Raw genomic sequence first — 19,060 nt, 5'->3', positions numbered from 1 at the left:
TGTTTTTTTTTTTTTTTTATTATTTATTAAATCGTTGTCATCAGCCTTTGTTCTATTTTTATTCTCTCCTGGATTTTCATTGGATCACCACTGCTAAATAAAATCTTTGTCCCTTTGTTTTTATTCACTCGGTCGAATTCTGCATCATTGACGGCAAAGCATAAAATATCAATCTAACTCAGCTGTAAGAATGTTTAAAAAAAAAAAATTAAAAAAAGCGACCCTAAATTTAAATTCACACAGAATTTCAAAAGTTTTGTATCACCCTTTACAGACACAAAGATTAATCTCCCACACGTCAGATTGATTGGGATTGGTCTGTATGTGTGTAACCCGTCAACAAGCTCTGATGTACGCTAATAAATTTAATTACTCCGGCAGTCTAGCGGGAGCACAACCGATGAGGTTAGTTAACTATTTACGTCAAGGGAAAAGTTTATCGCTGATAAATAATTAAATGTTTATTTATTTTTATTTAACATCAAGAGATTACTTTTTAAAAAGGCTTTGTTGGTCTTGTATGTGATGGTAAATTTTGGGATTCAATAATAATCCCCTCTTCTAAACGAAATACAGCATAGCAAGCAGGTGCGGTTGGGAATCCTGCCAAATGGGTCAGGGCACCAGCTCTTGTACAACTCTGCTTCGTGAGAGAGATTGGGTATGTTTTATATATTATATATTATATATAATATTATATACCTAAACGAAAGATACAGATAGAGCATCAGCTTGGTATATAGCAGGTAGCGTGTGTTGGAAACTAAAACCAAAGAATTGGTTGATAGAACAGGACAATAGATTGTCGAAGCACCAACCAGAGAAACTAGGATTGTATTTTCGGATATGATATTGTATTTTAGAAGGGTTCTCGTCTTCAATGTTGCACTGGAGAAAAAAATTATTGGATGAAAAAAAAAATTCTTCATTCACTTCAATATTTTTAAAAAAGATACACAAAGAAAAATTTCTTAATTCTAGAATAAATTTTTTTGAACTGAGACAAACTTTTTAAAAAAAAATTTTTTTCTTGCTCCAAAAAAATTTCGCTTTTTACAATTTTTTGTTGATAATATTTTAAGTAATAAATTAATTTAAAAAATGTTACATCTTTATACTGATCGCATTTTATCGAAATTTTTAAGTTCAATATTATTAATTTAATTTTTTTTTCTTCCAAAAATCCGGTTTTAAATTCAGACGTGTTACCTTGTAATTTTACTAATAAATTGTTAAATACCAAGTGTAAATTACTAGCGCAAGTATCCAATAACGAGTAAACTTAATAAACATATTAAGTAAATTAGTAATATTACTCTCCATCAATTATAAAATTTCTCCATAGCTGAGATATTAAATTTGTACCTTAAAATGTAACTAAATTAAAAGTTTTAACCATCGTGGATTTGTGACCCGCGAGGCCACGAAATAAACACGATGAAGACAGAATAAAATATTTGATGGTGGTTGAATCATACATAGCACAAATGAATAGACAGATGTGTATGTGTGATGGGTGGGAGAGTTGGCTCGCTCGAGGGTTGCCGAGTCATGATAAGGGGTCAGAAACGACGGGGGTGAAGGCAATACGGGGCTAAGAGTGTTTGATCAATACTCGTTGTCACCTACGCCGGCTACAGCCTACAACCTACTATACAATCTATAGAATAGTAGAGGCCGCATGGTAACAGAAAACCTACTTCCAGGCCTACATTTCTCTACTTAATTCCCAAATACATCTTTCATTTTATCTTTACTCTCGTGTTTATATACACACACCACTTGTAACGCGCTCTCAACTCTCAACCAGCTTCTTTACCCTTCTTGACAATTATTTTTACAAGTACTCCAACTCCCTCTTTCACTCACTTTACCTAACTCTGCTCAGCTCATATCCTCTCGTTTTTTTCTTTTTTTTTTTCTTTCATTATTTTTATCATCCACCTAGTAATTTAGCTGGGTACCTGGGAAATTTCATTTATACTCATTTCCTATTCATTTATTGAGCCCGATTCAATCTCTAACAATTATTCCTTTTATTTTACACACCCTGGATGTACTTCACTGTCAAAATCCCGTTATGACTCATATATTTTATTGTTTTTGCCTGCATTCGAGGGATATTACGCTGTTATTTTTTATTTTCTTTATATTCTCATTTATTTCCGATATTATTGATTAAAAAATTATTAATTTGATTCAAGGAAAAAAATTTTTAGCCAAATTATAATTTTAAACTATTTGAGCATCTTTTGATGGAATTATTCAATTCCTACCAAAAAAATTCTTAAATTAAACAATTAAACAATTTATTTGAACAAAGATCAAATTTTTTTTAATTTTACTTTTAGTTCAAGATTTTTTCTTCCTTATTTAAATTAATTTTTTTATCCTTTAATCAGCCAAGAGGAAAAATTCTTGAGCCGAAAAAATTTTCTTGGCTTAAGATTCTTGCTCTTGAGATGAGTTGAATTTTTTATCAATGCAGAAATTGTTTAAAAATAATATAATTAAAAAAAAAATTTTTATTTTAAATTGAAAAAAAATTTATTTAAACTGAGAGCAATTTTTTAGTTCAAAAATATTTCTATACAATTTTTGAAAATTTCCTTTTTAGTTAAAGATTTTTTTTTTTTATCAAAAGTTAATTTTTAAAATAATTTTTGACTTTAGTTAAAAAAATGTAAAAAATTAAATTTAATTAAAAAAAAATTTTTTTTGAACCAAAAAAATTATTTTAAATCAAATTGAAAAATTTTCAAAACAATATTTGAACCAATTTTTTAATTAAAAAACATTTAATCTAAATTTAAGACTTTAAAATAGTATTTTTGATGGAAAATTTTGTTTTGATATTTTTGATTGAATATTTTCTTTTAAAACTCCAAATTTTTTATTTGAATACTAAAAAAATCGTAAAAAGCATTGAATGTAGAGAAATAAAATGAGCAAAAAAATATAATAAAATGGGTTGAATTGTGATGGATATAAATGGATATTAATGGAGTATAGGTATAAATAAATATGTATTTTAGTAACTGAAATTACATTGAATGTTCACCTGGTACACGACGATTAGAGAGATTGACCGGCTGCTCACTCGTACGTCGGCTATTCCGTGCCACTTGCATCGTTGCCAAGCGGAATATTACGCAATCGAATATCCAGGAACGAAGCACCAACGTAATCCTAATGATCATCATGCGGATGACGCGTCTGCGCGCGCGGTTTCGCCAAAACGCTCTGCCGTTTCGTAATCTCCTATGTTTATACTTTGTTCACATTATTACACACAATACATACAAAATACAGTACAATAAAACGTACTCACAACTCATTATTACTCAAACACTAAAAAAAACTCATTTCCTTTTCCTTAGATTACACATTTGTCTAATAATCATAATTATCATTACTATTGCCATTGCTATTATCATATTCCTAATCAGTATATGTATTTTCATTTTATTTTACTGAGTTACCAACTTTTATTCCTTGCTGCTAGTTTTCTTGGAATAATTTTACTTAAAACTAGAAACTAGACCAATTTTATTTTTATTCCAAATGTCATGCTTGATGCTACATCTTTCATTTAATTATTAACTATTCAGTTCACCGGATCAAAAAGTCGCTTGTCAATTTTTAAAAAAGAACTCCAAAATTAGTTTCGTCGCTCTCTAAATTGGTTATATCACTTATAATTATTATTATCATCAATAATAATAATCTTTGATCTATTCAAGCTTTTAATTTTTAACTTTCAAATCAGAATTCTGGGTTAAACATTCAAGATACGAAAAAATTATCTTAGACCTTTCTAATAGACAATTCAATTCTCTACAAAAAGGTCTTGATCAATTTTTTTCTATCTTCGTAATTTTCTCCAAAATTTGAATTTTAAAGTTTAAAAATAAAGTTATCGAACTTATCCGTAGATTTCAAAAGTTTACAATGCTGATTTTGGCTAAAATATCAGAGATTTAAAAAAATGATAAGAAATCTTTTTTTTAGACAATTCAATTTTCTACAAAAAAGTTCTTGTCAATTTTATCCTAACTCTAATCCTTTAGACAGAATTTTGAAAAAAAGAAACTGACATTGAAAATAATAAATTTTTTTGTTATTATTATTATTATTATTATTTTACAGTTGTTAAAAATAAAAAATGAAAAGCTTTTACTAGCAATAAATAATAATAAAAGTCAATCAAAAATTGAATGATCTAGCGGGTTTTATTTCGTAAAAATAAAATAAAAAAAAAAAAAAAATAAACAATATTACAAAGAGAAATTTATCCGAAGCAAACGATTCATTGACGTTATATTCCAACGGTAAATTTGATTCCCCGTAGCTACGCAAGCGTGGAAAATAACGGACTGATGGGTGAGTGACCAGGTGACGAAATAAGAAACAAGATGGGTAATGTTGTGTACTGTATACTGTACACTATATGGGCCGTTTTATCCTACACAAATACTAGGCATACTGGAGTTCTATAGGAAAGAGGATATCCAGGTTTTTAAAAAGCTCAAAGCCCCGAATACCAAAGAACAATGATCGAATGTACCACGTGAAAAGGAAACTCAAGGATCCGATACTCATTGTTAAAGTTTACAAGTTTACCAGAACAGAACATACATAACTTGTACTGAAGAAAAAAAATTCTTGAATTTTTGAGGGAAGAAGAAGAAATCCTGGATTTACTTTTTGGTGGAAGAAATATTTTAAAACCAATCATCGAACATATTTGCCGCGGACACGTGCCTACAAGACACGTGCCTATAAAAGGTCGTCGCTCCTTAATGCTACTATTATTTGTATACATCCTACTTGTCTACTGCCAGACTGAATTGAGATTTGCAATACCGATCGGAGAAAAATTATAAATTAAAATTGATTTTTTATTCATTGAACCTGTGAAAAAATTCTCTGGCTTTAAAATTCTGGAACAGTATACATAGACATTAAAGTATACCAAAAAAATCCTTCTATACCAACCCCTGTCAAAATTAGAGCCCTTTAAATTAATTTTTAAAAGCCACAAATCTTAAATTTTTCATTCAATTATAACATAAAAAAATTTTTTTTATTTAAAAAATTTATATCTCGTCTCACAAGTATCTTATTGAAAAATCTTGGATACAATTTTGTAGGAAATTTAACGCTCTACAAAAAAAGTATCTTATGATTTTTTCATAAATTCACTTATTTGAAAGTTATCCGCTGTTGAAGCCCAAGATCATATTTGGCTATGGATAGTAGTTCCAAAAATCTCCGACAAGCGGCGCACAGTCACTAAATTTTCTCACTCTAGGAGACTTAAATTCTAAAATATAATAAAAAAAATTTTATTATGACCCTCTGAGCCTTGTTTTTAATTTAATCGATTTATTAATTAATTTGACATATTTTTATAAAAATTCCACCAAATTTGCCTGGTATGAAAATTTTTCCACAGAAATGAAACAAATTTAAATAACTCCGCAGAGGATATATTTTTTAGCTTTCATTTAATGTCTTGCCAGTACAGAGAATGGAATAATTTGACGCATTGCGCTATGATGCGCCCTGAAACGCACTTAACTTCTCCAAATAAGGGTTGGTAGATTTATTGGCTCTCTGCCTAGCCATACACCGTAGCCTGTACTACTATTGCGCTGCTGTATCCTCTGCTATATATAAATATATATGTATGGATGTATATATCGAATATACATGTAGAATATCGAAGAACTGAACCAGAGGGTTGGATATCGGAACAACAGCTAGTAAGCGCAGAGACGGGTGAAGGATGGAACTAAACGGATAGGAATGAAAAACAGAGAGCTGGATGATAGGATGAGAACAAGGAGAATCATCGGTCTGCTCGGTCGATGCAATAGTTGCCCCTAGCAACTACACATGTATGTATGTATGCATGTATGTATGAATACGGATAAGGATTACGTTTTGTTGGCCCCATTCGCCTTACATCAAACTTCTTTTAATATATATAAATATAAATATATATTTATATATATATATATTTACCAAGTTGGAAACATTTATTACTCCAACACTTGGACTTTTACTCTTTCTTCATAATAATAACACATGTTTTTATTATTGCGCTTTCGCTTTTCGTTTTATGGTAGATTTTATACTGTTTAAGATTGCTGTATAAAAAAACTAAAATTACTATCCATGAATTGTGGATCGCTTTGTGATTTATTTATCCGAGCAAGAAGTAGTGTAATGGATGATAAATAAATTTTTTCCTGCTGAAAACTGGTATGTTCCCTTAGTTCAGCAGAATTTTAAAATCCTCTGCAGCACTAGTTTAACGTCCCTATAATTTTTCTAGTCAGTAGATATACACAGGAATTTTTATTCACCGCCAGAATTTAGATAGAAGTAAAATAGAGTTTTATACTGAAAAAATTTTAGAGATCTATGAAGGTAGACAAAAGATTAAATTTAGTTTTTTATAAGTAATGTAATAAAGTTTAGTTCCGGGAATATAATTTTGTTAGTTTACAAATTTTTATAAATTATTATTTCAAATAAAAATCATTGAAAAAAATTTTTTTTATGCATTTTTTTGGTTGAATTTTACGTTGAAGCTTATTTTTTTCAAATTATTATTTATTAGTATATTCAAAACTCTCATTTGCCATTAGAATATTACAATATATAAATAAAATAACAACAACAAAACACGCTCGTCCACACAAAGTCCGCTCGTACAAATATACTAACCACCGTGTATCACGGAATATAAACACTAAATTTGTTGTTATTTTCTTCTCTAAATATTTTCATCGTATCACGCAATACAGCACTACACACACTGTAAGCATACACAATGTGTAGCATACATACAGCAATAATATAATAAAAACTAATAAACCATATTCAAGGGATGGGCATTATGCTCGAACTTTCTAATAATTTTTTTTCTACTTAAAATACTGAAAATTAATTAAATTAAATACTAATTTTTTTTTTTAATTTTAATATTTATATTTTATGTAAAAAAATTACTTAAAAAAATCCGATGACAAGAAATTGAAGCAATTGATAATTTTTTACCAACATTATCGCCCATCCCTAAACTTCAATATAATAAACCGTGGAAATGTGTGTATTACGAAAATTTATCGACTGTCAAGAATAATGATTGACATTTAAGATCTTTAACATACATTTCCATCCATCCCGCCTATAAATACATCCATATATACATGATATAAATATAAATACACATATGTATAACTAACTCTACTCCATATGCACACTAATCTTGAATGCATAGCTTTTCTATCTCCAACTGGATGATTGATCGCCAAAACATGACTCTGTTTCCAAATATACACTCATTTACAGTCATTAATCACTCTCATCAAACATTATTGACTGAAATATTTTATTTTAATTAAAATAAATTAAAAAATATCGAAAAATTGAATTATTGACCGGAGAATCGAATCTGGTACAAAGCCGAGAAAAAATATCCATATTAATACTTATAAATATGTATCCTCGGTATGTAATGAGAGAATGTGTAATGCAAGTTAGCGATTGCGCAGATTAAATATGTGTGAATATATACATGTACAAGTGCGACAGTGATTGGACGCGCAACTCGCGAAGGATTTCGCGGGAGTTACTTGCAAACTTGTCAGTTAACTGTCGGTTGCTTTGTGGGCCAGTTGATTCAATCCTCACCGGAGCTTCATCGCCAGCAACTTGCTGCACTTGCTCCGAGATTAAGTACCATTTAATTACAATAATAATTAGTCAAAAAAGTATTTTAATTGATCGTAAAACTTGTTAAATTTTTTTTTTTTTTTTAAAGCCGTAAGTACATTAAATATTTTTATCTTAATTGATATTTATATTAACATATTTAGTATTTAAATAACTCGAATGTTATCTTTATTTTTGGTTATTCAAATTTAATTGATATTTATTGTTAAAATAAAAATTAATATTGTTGTTAATATAAAAATAGAAAAATTAATTAAAAAATATTATGTTACATCATTTTCATCGCAGATAAGAGCAATATTAAATTTACTTTATCTTAAACATGCGAGTATTGAAGCATCACGCGGCGCTTATGCTCACTTTATTGCTTACATACTCTCTGTACTTTATACTTACACACATGGATTTTTTTTTTTTTTTTAATATTTATATTTATACTCACGGTTTTTTGTCCTTGTTTTGTTTGCTGCATAAAAACGCGCGTCTATTTATTAGAAACTATTTTTATAAATAAAAAAAAAAATATTTTTTATCTTTCGGAGTTACTTAACATACAATGTGAATTACTATACAAAGTATGAGTAAATATATATATTATTATTACATACTTGGAAGATGTACAATAATATAAGTGTAAGCCAATCGAATAGTATTTGAACTAGGGACGCTCCCTGCTCGGCACCGTACGATCAATACCGCCGAAATCGGATGACCATCTTCCCTCGAATTTTTTTATATAAAATTATACATATTACATAAAATTTTTAATTTATGTTGCACTATTACTGCAACCATTGAATTTACTTTATTATTAATATTACTGACAAAATATTAAGTTAAAAGATAAATTACAGCTATTAAAGCGTTATATCACGCGTGCGTGCGTGATAAAGAGGAAGCGGAAGTTTTAAGTCTTATTTTTTTTTTTTTTTTTTTTCCTAAATCTGGTCAAGGAAAAATTATAATATTTATAATTTGAAAATTTTTATTATATATTAATTTTTCTATTATTTTTTTTTTTTTTTTTTTTTTTGTGATAACATTTAAAAGTTATCAAGTCTAATTTATAACATGAGATAATAAAAGAAAATGCTTCTTATACTTGGAATAGATATCACCAGATATTAGAAAAATTTTTTTAGATAAATTTGTTAAAAATTTTTAAATTAATAAATTATAAATTTTTTAATTTTTACAATTAAATTATAAAAAATTAAAAAAAAATTTTTTTTAATAATAATAACAATTATTATTATTATTATTATCATCATAAAAAATAAAATTTTATTTATATATTTAAAAAAAAAATTACAAGTTCAAAATAATTTTTTTTTATAATTTTGAAGAAATATTTTAAATAATTATTAAATATTTGATTTTAATATAAAAAAATTTTATTATTAAATAAATAAATAAAATTTTTTAATAAAAAAAAAAAAAATAAATAAAATACACTAAAATAATTAAACAATAAATAAAATATTAAAATATTGAAGATTAACAGTAATTAATATGACTGCAGGAATAAAACGATTATAATTAAACGTAGAGTGAGAACAAAGAAAAGATATCTATCTACAAATATATATAAATGCATATGTATATATAAGTATATGTATTAGATATCCCTAGCGACCGGCAATGCGGTAGCATAGTGCGCGAAGCGCTTGCGCACCTCGATTTCTATGTGAGTCAAGGACGACACGTGCGGACTACAGCGAACAGCCGACCTACTTATATCCCTGGCTTTCGGCTTTGATCGTGTCGCTTCCCGATCATTGCCGAGCGCTTCCAAATAAATAGGACGCCAGGACGGCTCCCAACTCCCAATCTTCCTCGCATCACACATATATATATAAACCGTTTGTCCGCGGCCGTTCATTCCATCGGTATCTTTGCGCTCAGCCAGTCTATATCTTCTTTCAATTATAAATTTATTTATTTATTTCTTCCGGAGTAAACTTGTGCCGCGAGTGCTTCAAAAAAATAATAAAATACAAAACTAAAAAAGTGTTTCAAGAGACTAGTGCTCTAGTTTTGAAATTAGGTCACTATTTTTTTGTGAGAAGAAATGAAAATTGTTTTTTTTTTTTTTGGGAAGAAATAATAATTTTTCTGTGGAATTAAAAAATCCTTTTTTTTTTTTTTATAAAATATATATAATATATTATATATAAATATATAAAAAGGAAAAAGCGCCCCGTTTGGGCAGAGTTCGCGCGTGCGCACAAGCGACCTCCCACGTGTCCACCAGCGCCCCTCCTTTCTTTATTTTTCCCCCTCTCCTGCGCAAAGAAGAAAGAGCGAGAGGGAAAAACGGCTTCGTAGCTAACCGAGTCCTCATTTTCCCCCTGAGAGAAGCACGCGGACACTCCGCAGCATAAGTAATCGGTTTCCGCGCGTGGTACCGCCAGTTCCTATTCGACCGCCGTTAGAACCGCGTTTCAGTAAAAAATATTAACATTTTTTTTTCATCTTTGTCTCTTTGTTATCTTCCCCGTCGCCGTTTCCCCCTCACAACTCAATCTTGCTTCCTTCCCCCGCTCCGCCGCGGCGGAGCCAGTCCCAGCAGAGCGAGATTGCGCAAGCGCGGCGGAAAAAAACGACGCGGTTATTTTGTGACAAGGTGGGAGAAGCTTAGAGTGCCGCGGCGGATGTCCAGACGGAGACATTCTCGTTTGCTGCTGATCCTCGTCCTAGTCGGTTGTGTGCTCGCTCCCAGCTCGCGTTCTAACTTTTTTTTTCTTCATTTTTTAAATTTATATTTTTATTCTTCGGAAGTTATTTATATTTAAATAAATTTAGTAGCAATTTTAAATTTTTTGGCGCGAGTTTGTGCTCGAAAGGTGACAAAATATTTTATTTTCTTTTTTTTTTTTATTTAAGTGATAGAAATTTTATTTTAATTAAAATGAAGAAATAAAAAAAAAAACGGTATCGTGTTTTAGTACTTCCGCATTGTCGACATTCACGGTCGTCCGCCATATTGAGTTTCAACTGGGTCACGGAATATCCGAAAATTTAAATTTTAATTCTCAGTAAAAAAAAAAAATTTTTTTTTTTTTCCTTTACTTTCTATTCTTCAGTCCCCTTTCCCGGTTTTATTTTTTGTCGGGCTTTTATTGAGCATTTTCCCCTTGTGTGAATGGCCCGGGGACCTCGTGGGCAACCGGAATCGAGGGTCGAGCATCTGCACTCGTACCAACGGTTTTATAGCCCCTAAATCTTAATCCAGTGACGGAAAAAAATTCATTTAATTTTTAACAAGTTAAAATGGCGGTCGCTTGTGGGATTGTGACGTAATAATCACGTGACCAGCTCGTGGAAAAAAAAGCACTTTTAATTTACAATCCAGTGTGTGTTCTAATAATTATTTTTTCAACAGTTAAATAATCATCATCAACTTCATAGTCTTCTTGCCCTGGAATTGGAATTGGAATTGTAATTTTTCTGGGTCGCCAGGTCACTGGGGGGGGGAATCTGGCTGACTAATTTTTTACCAGTCAGTCTTTTTCTCTCTCCTATTAACTTGACGGCATAGCTTCCGTGCATACAAAAAAAAAAAAAAAAAAATTATTTAATAATATCTTCATTATTTTTATGGTATATTATTTTATTATTTTATTATTTTATCTTAAAACGGGTTGACTCAGCAGTGAACACTGTGTTCCCCTAGCCGTTGAAAAAACTAGGCTCTGGGTCCAGAGAATACACTGCAGAGAGTTAGCCTATCAACTTTTTACTTACAAAAAAAAAAAAAAAAAAAAAAAAAATTTATTTTATTTAAAATAATAGTTATAAATTTTTATAAAATTCACCAGGAATGCTTCGAAGAATTCCAACTCGGAGAAATAAAAGGCTAGTTTGCTAGCAGCACCATTCACTTGTCTGTCTCTGTCTCTTTTTCTCTCTCTCACCGCCGGCAGAACTTACTACACATGAATACACACACAGAAGAGATACCAGCTCGTATCTATTCCAGCTCTGTACTTTCTAAATCCCGTGTACGTGTTGTGGTATGGCTTTCGTAATCCAACGCTATTTCTAAACATTTTCCCCTTCTTAACTTGTGCCAGTTTTATCTATCTAAAAGTGTATATATATATATATATATATATATATATATATATATATATATATATATATATATATATATATATATATATATATATATATATATATAAATACACTCACACACTTCATTTTAATTATAATAAACTATTTTATTTTATTATAGAAAGTAACTTTGATTCTAAGTGCGTAAATCCGCACGTGAGAAGAAATTTTCTATTTATTACCAGCGGCCATTTTACGAACACAACGTCCATTTTGGAGTCAGCTTAGAAATCTAGAAAAAAATATATGTTAATTATAATGTAGGTCAGTAATGTTTTTAAAAATCAATTAATTAATTAATTCAATTTTTAGATTTTTATAATCGTTTATTTCTTCCCGGGTTTTGATGATTTAACTCTAGGAAGTTGTTTTAAAAAATGCATCATTCTAGTCGAGGTCGCTGATACCCAACACACTTCCTGTCCTTGGTATATTACGTATATATATATACATTTATTTATGATATTTTATTTACTAAAAAATTACCAGCAACCCGGTAAGATCTGAGAGATTACCAAGAATAGTTAGTCTTCACTCACGTCCTTCGACACATCCTCAATTTATCTCGACAATAAATATTTACGTAATACATTATTTCCGCAATTTCTCATACTAATAATAAATTCCATTGTTTTTTTATTTTCAGCTTCTCTGAATATTTATACTGAGTAATATAAATAAACATCAAGTTTTTATTCCAGCTTAATGTTTGGGAAGAAATCAAATTATTTGTTTACTTTTTTTTTATTTCAGTGTTCTGAATTTATTGAAGAAATAATCAGTATAATATATTATGTATATAAATATATATACTCAGAAAAAATAATTTTTGCACCAAGAAAATTTTAAGGAAGACAAAAATTATTTTGGAGCGAGAAGAAATTTTCTTTTTTTAATATTTTTTTGTCAAGATTTTTTTTTTAGTATATACACAGAAAGAAGAAAAGTCTTGAGTCGACCGTAAATTTTCTTAAATCAAGAAAACTTTAATGAAGACTGAAAATTTCTTGAATGAAGTTAGATTAAATTCAATTTTATTTATCAAAGCCTAAAAGCCAAATGGCAATATTCAAGTACAAAAAACATGAAAAATTCTGAGTACAATTATTCAATACACTAGAATTATAATGGAGTAAGATGTACTGCAATGAGAGACAACACAGTAAATTGACAATATAGATGAGATCATAACAGAGATAAACAATTATAGTGTCTTATAAAATAACTGAAACTAAAATACAAGACCTACTATTTTACAAAGGTAGTTTAAATAACTAAGAATTTATACAAAAGCTCATTAAATGTCCAAATTAAACAAATAATCGAAATTTTTGAAATCTTGAAGAATATGAGAATTTAAAATATCTGCCGGAAGTTAAATTTTTTTAAGCCAAGAAAATTTCTTCACGGAAAAATTACATTATATAATGTAAACGTGGCCAGTCGTGAAGAAAACTGGAAAAATTAGTTTCAGGTTGTAATTATTACATTCTTATAAAATCTGTAATAATTACAATCTGAAACTGTAATTTTTCCAGTTTTCTTTTTTCCGTATTCTTACTCCAAAATAACTTTAGTCTTCCTTAAAATTTTCTTGGCTCAAAAAATTTTTTTTTCTGTGTTTATTTATATTACATATAATATATAATATATTATATATTACTTATGAGAGTTTAATATTTAAAGAAGAAATTAAAAAAAATAATTCGCGCGATGCAAAGTGATTGTTAACGAGCTGAATTTAAATTCAATTGGGAAATATATAAGAATGAATAAGGCGTCGAGGCCATATGCATGTATTTATATATATATATAATAGCGAAGAGTCTGATTCTCAGCAGCATATCGTCGCAACGCCCTGTGAATGACATCACTGAAGCTATTGGATAGAGTAGAATAGAGTTGAGTTAGCAGTGTCGTGTCGAGTACCGAGGGAAGAGCTAACGAGGGACAAAGACAGTATAAAAGAGAGGGAGAGAAGAAAGATAGAATAAAAAAAAAAAAAAAGCTCCAGTAGAGGCAATACAAGCGGAGTAAAAAATAATAAAAAATAAAAAAAAATGTGCAGAGCTAGAGAATGAGACGTGGGACAGAAAACGTGAAGAAATAAAGTTTAAGAGGGAGAGACTTTGTAGTCGGTTGGAAAAGGGAGTAGAGGATGGATAGGATTGGGGATTGGGGAGGTGCTTCGAGAGAATAAGAAATAAAATAAGAATAATAAAAAATGAAAGAAGAAATAATAAAAATAAAAAGAGAAGAAAAAAAAAGTTGTAGTGTGGCACGGAGTAAGCTAGGGTACAAAGTATGTAGTAAGCGGAATGGGTTAGCCTTGAGGTTCTGAAAGAAGAGAAGAAATGTGCATATCGCTCCATACCACTCTGTTCCGTTCACTTCATCAGCCTTAGTTATAGAGTAGAGTACAACACGCTTTTATTTTAGTTTATACGATCGCTGACATTTTTTTTTCTAAATAGAATTTTTTTTTTTTTTTTTTTTTTTTTAATTGAGGATTGCGTTAAAAATATAAATACATTAAGCATAATTGTGAATTACTCGAGCGAATACGAGCTGATTATGAAACCTCATCCTCAAGGTTTTTTATTATTATCATTTGCTAGTTACACTGCTGCTGCTGCTGTGTTTTATAATAACGTCCTATTTTTTATTTTTATTTTTTTATACAGAGATTACATACTCACACACTCAATAATGTTAATTACTTAATAATATATACGGTATATTTATAAATAATTGCCGTAATAAATTAACTCACAGAAAAGTTAGTCTTGGTTTTATTATTCACGCATCTATTATATTAATTGTACATACAAATCTATATACAGAAAGAAAAAAAATCTTGAGTCAACCGTAAATTTTCTTAAATCAAGAAAATTTTAAGGAAGACTGAAAATTTTTTTAATAAAGTTGAAATTTCTTAAACGAAGTTAAATTTTTTTAAGTTTAGAAAATTTCTTCTTGCTCTAAAATAATTTAGATCTTCATTATAATTTTCTTGGATCAAGAAATTTTTTTTTTCTGTGTATACATTTATCCATTTAATCTTTTACAATAATAATAATAATAATAATAATAATAATAATGTGTAATATTCTTGGATGTAAGAAGCGATAGATTGACCAAGAAAATTTATTTTTAGGGCTAACAGCTACTTATTGCGGAGGAGGTTTATTCCATTAATTTTTTTTTTACTTTAAAAACCATACTTTTTACCTATGGGCATTTTGCGGGGGTGTGACTAACCAAGATGGCGGCCAAGTGCGTAGAAACATATGCGGGGGTGCGTGCAAACCACGCCCTTAGATATTCATTACTGTTGTTATTATTATTACCACTCTCCAATAAGATCTCACGGTAATTTACAAGAAATTACTTTTCTTACTTACTCTAAATTATCCACCCTTTTTCATGTACTCAACATTTGGTAATAATTGTAATTAGAATCACATTAATCAATTGTTAAGTAGTGGATTCCATTAGTATGAAAAAAATTTTCATGTACTCCAATTTGTACCTCAAAAAAAAAAATTGGTGTTACAAAATACTTGCTAAGTAGCTTATTGAATTTTATGGGTTTTTTTTTCTTTTTATTTGATTGATAAATTATTTATTTGATTTAATTTAGATTTTATAATGTACTAGTTTAGTAAGTATGACTGTGTAAAAGTTTTTTTCTTGTTTATTTATACTTGGAAAACATTACTTGACAATTTTTGTTGAATTAAATTATATGTTGATGAAAAAATTAACTGTATTCAAGATTAAAATCTTGAATAGAATTTTTTAAATTGTTATCATCATTATTATTATTATTATTATTATTATTATTATTAATTTAATGAATAAATTAACTTGATCATTAATAATAGAATTCTAAAGGATTAATGAAATTTTCAGTGAAATATTGAAATTTTAATATATTAATGGAATTTTTTATTATTAATAGAATTTTAATGGATTAATGGAATTTTTTATTTTTAATAGAATTTTGAATGGATCGATAGAACTTTCTATTAATAATAGAATTTTAACGAATTAATGGAAGTTCCCGTCAACATTAGAATTTTAATGGATTAATGGAATATTTTATTTTTTAATGGATCGATAGAATTTTTAAACATTACTGAAATTTTTTATAAATAATAGAAGTTTAATAGATTAATGACACTTTTCATTAATAATAGAATTTTCCATTAATCCATTAAAACTTTCCATTATTAATAGAATTTCAATAGACCAATTTGTTATATGATTTTTTAGATCAAGCTCTGAAAAATAATTTTTTCTCCTAATTTTTTTTTTTTTTTATAAAATTTAAATTAATTATTTTTCAAATTGCAAAAAATTACACCCTACAAAATTCAATGATTAATCACAATCACGAGTCATGAACTATATAATTCAATCGAATAAATTTAAATCTATCGAATTTCACAAATAATAACTAGCAGTGATTGAAGCTTTTACAAAGCAATAAAAAAAAATCCACCTAAACAAAATACGAATAATAAAAAGTAAAATTACCGGTTTGCAAGAATGGTTGCTGCAATTGCGGAAATGGTCACTGGATAACTCCAAGGTCAACGAGGGGCTCCACTGGCTGCACACGTGATACTAAATGTATTGTATACATACTAAATAAAATTTTGACGTGAATATATGGAGGTAAGTATCAGTGTGCAGCAAGAACAGCTCGAGATTGAAGAACATTTTTAGTCAATGAAAACCCGGTGTGCCATAACCAGTTTCTTCGGTTAAATTCTATGGACATTTCGTTATTTATAATAAAATTTTTTTTTACCGTGTATTGCACAAAGATCTTTATACTCCTCTTCCTGATAAATTCAATTCAAGTTAATGCTCCTGATTTTTAAAAGACTTCATTCATTCTCAATGCAAATACACATTTCTTATGTATAATATCATCCATTAGTTGTACTTATACTTAAAATTTTTATCATTATTCAATTTTATATCCACTTAAATTATTTGTTTAAAAATAGACGACACACGTAATGCCTAACTTTATAATATTACCTTCAACTTTTTCAACATCATCATCATTATAAGTTGTTAGTAAGTTTTTTTTTTTTTATCTCTTCTGCATTTGCTGATGCTGATGATTAACAACCAGTTACCGAGGACAATTTTATTTAATAATAAAATTTATATTTCAAGTACTAATTGCACAATTGCATGTAGTATTTCCTGATAAAAAAAAAATCAGAATTTATTTTTTTTTATAATTATTACCTCAAGAATTATGCAAATTTCCACAATAATTTGTAGGATTTTTTTTTATCAATTTTCAAATGAAGGTTTTTTTTTTCTAAGCAAAAATTTTTATTTTTAAGCTCCAAAAAAAATTTTTTTTTATTTTTACTCCATTCCAAAATTTAAAAATTTATTTTCTTAATTAAACTTAATTTTTTTTTTTTTTCACTGTACAAGCTAATTATTATTTATATTAAAAATTGCAAAATAATTCAGGATATTAAAATTTGATTTTTAATTTTATGAGGGCTTATATGCTCGGTCAGAAAATCATTGACTCGAGAGCATTGTTATTAACCCAAAGCATTCATCCATAAATTTTTCTATGGATTAAAGGATTATGATAATTAATATACGCTGTTATTATCATTATAATTATTATCCTATGAAAATTAATAGCTTGTTCATTTTTAATGATTACAATTTACAATTGTTTGTCTAATAGACACATATATTTTTTTTTTAAGTTCGCTTAATATTTTAAACAAAAAAATTTTTTATCAAAGCGCGTTTTTAATTTTTGAAACTACTGTTATATGTATTTAATTCTCATGTGAGCATGTCAGTACTAGTGTAGAGCTTACGTAAGAGAAACGATGGGATCAAGGCGAACCGGTGCAGCTACCACTGGCACACATGTTACACACTCGTATATATGTAATGTATAAAACATATATTAACATAAATTGTATGTATAAATGTCCATGATTTTATATGAAGCTCTACACTAGCTCGAGTATAAGTACGTACGCCGGAAATGCCGGTTTGGTTCTTTCTACTATACTATGTATACCCGGCATCAACCAGATCCAATCCTCGATCCCCTTCTATTCATTTTTTAATTTTAAACATTTTAAACTTAACCCAGAATCAAAAAAATCCGATTTTAAAATTCTGGAACAATTTAATAATTATTAAAAAATTTATTTATTAAAAAAACTATTTTTAAAAATTTTTTTTTATTAAATGTAATTTAATATATTTTTTTTTTTTTTACTATTTTAGTAAAAATTTTTTTAAAAAATTTATTAATAGTTAAAAAAATAATAATTTATACTCCAAAATGCCGTGACATAAATTCAGTTTGTAGTTTGTAGTTTTAGTTATCCGCCATTTTGATTCACGCCTACACCCTGCAGCTTCTAAAGAAAACTCCGAACGTTTCTTTAAAGTATAACACATTTGATATTCCGAATACGAAATACGGAAACGGAATAAAATAATACTCGGGGAATTAACGCTGATGGGGATTTGAATTAAACGGTAATTTTGATGACAATGAGGAGGATTATTCTGATCCCGGTACTCTGATTGCTAAAACTTATCTCGCTTCTCTTCTCTTCTCTTCTCTTCTCGACTCTTCTGTTTAGTTCCAAACTGCTGATTGGTTAACTGATTTTGGATTGCTGGATTGGATCTTCCTGACGAGTAAACACGGAAAATTCGGCATCGCGCTCCAAGAATCCGAATAGGGATATCTAAAAAATTTATCGGCAATTTAAACCTGCTGAAGAAATCTATTTTATCCAATAGTGTGTTTAATTGAGTGGAATTTGTATATTGATAGAAAAATTAACTTTAATTCAAAGGAAAATATTATTTTTAAAAATTTAATTATTAAATAATTGACATTTTTAAAGATATAAGCTCATCCCGATATTACACTCATCAAGACCTTTCATTTGAGTACCCACATTAATTTTTCATATATTTTATATATTTATATATATTATATATATGTATATATGAAAAATATGTCAAAAGTGCATGTGGGTACTCAAATAAAAGCTCTTGATGAGTGTAACATCGGGATGAGCTTATATTTTTAAAATATATATAAATCAAGTAAATTTTTTTAAAACAATTTATTTTTAATCAAGAAAAAAAATTCTTTAATTCAAGA

The 19,060-nt window shown here is 28.4% G+C and overlaps 1 long non-coding RNA gene across 1 annotated transcript; it reads right to left on the bottom strand.

The window, feature by feature from the left end:
• Positions 1-9,848: 9,848 nt before the first annotated feature.
• LOC141528657 (uncharacterized) lies at positions 9,849-16,927 on the bottom strand. Its single transcript, XR_012479418.1, has 3 exons — positions 16,408-16,927; positions 11,944-12,097; positions 9,849-11,835 (listed from the first exon to the last, which is right to left on the bottom strand). It is a non-coding gene; the product is annotated as an uncharacterized LOC141528657 (long non-coding RNA).
• Between the last annotated feature and the right edge of the window lie 2,133 nt (positions 16,928-19,060).

This window comes from Cotesia typhae, unplaced genomic scaffold, assembly GCF_013202065.1.
Source record: "Cotesia typhae breed Kobodo isofemale line unplaced genomic scaffold, CoteBio_Ctyphae contig_44, whole genome shotgun sequence".
Lineage (NCBI taxonomy): Eukaryota > Metazoa > Arthropoda > Insecta > Hymenoptera > Braconidae > Cotesia > Cotesia typhae.
This window is presented reverse-complemented; position numbering and strand designations above follow the sequence as displayed.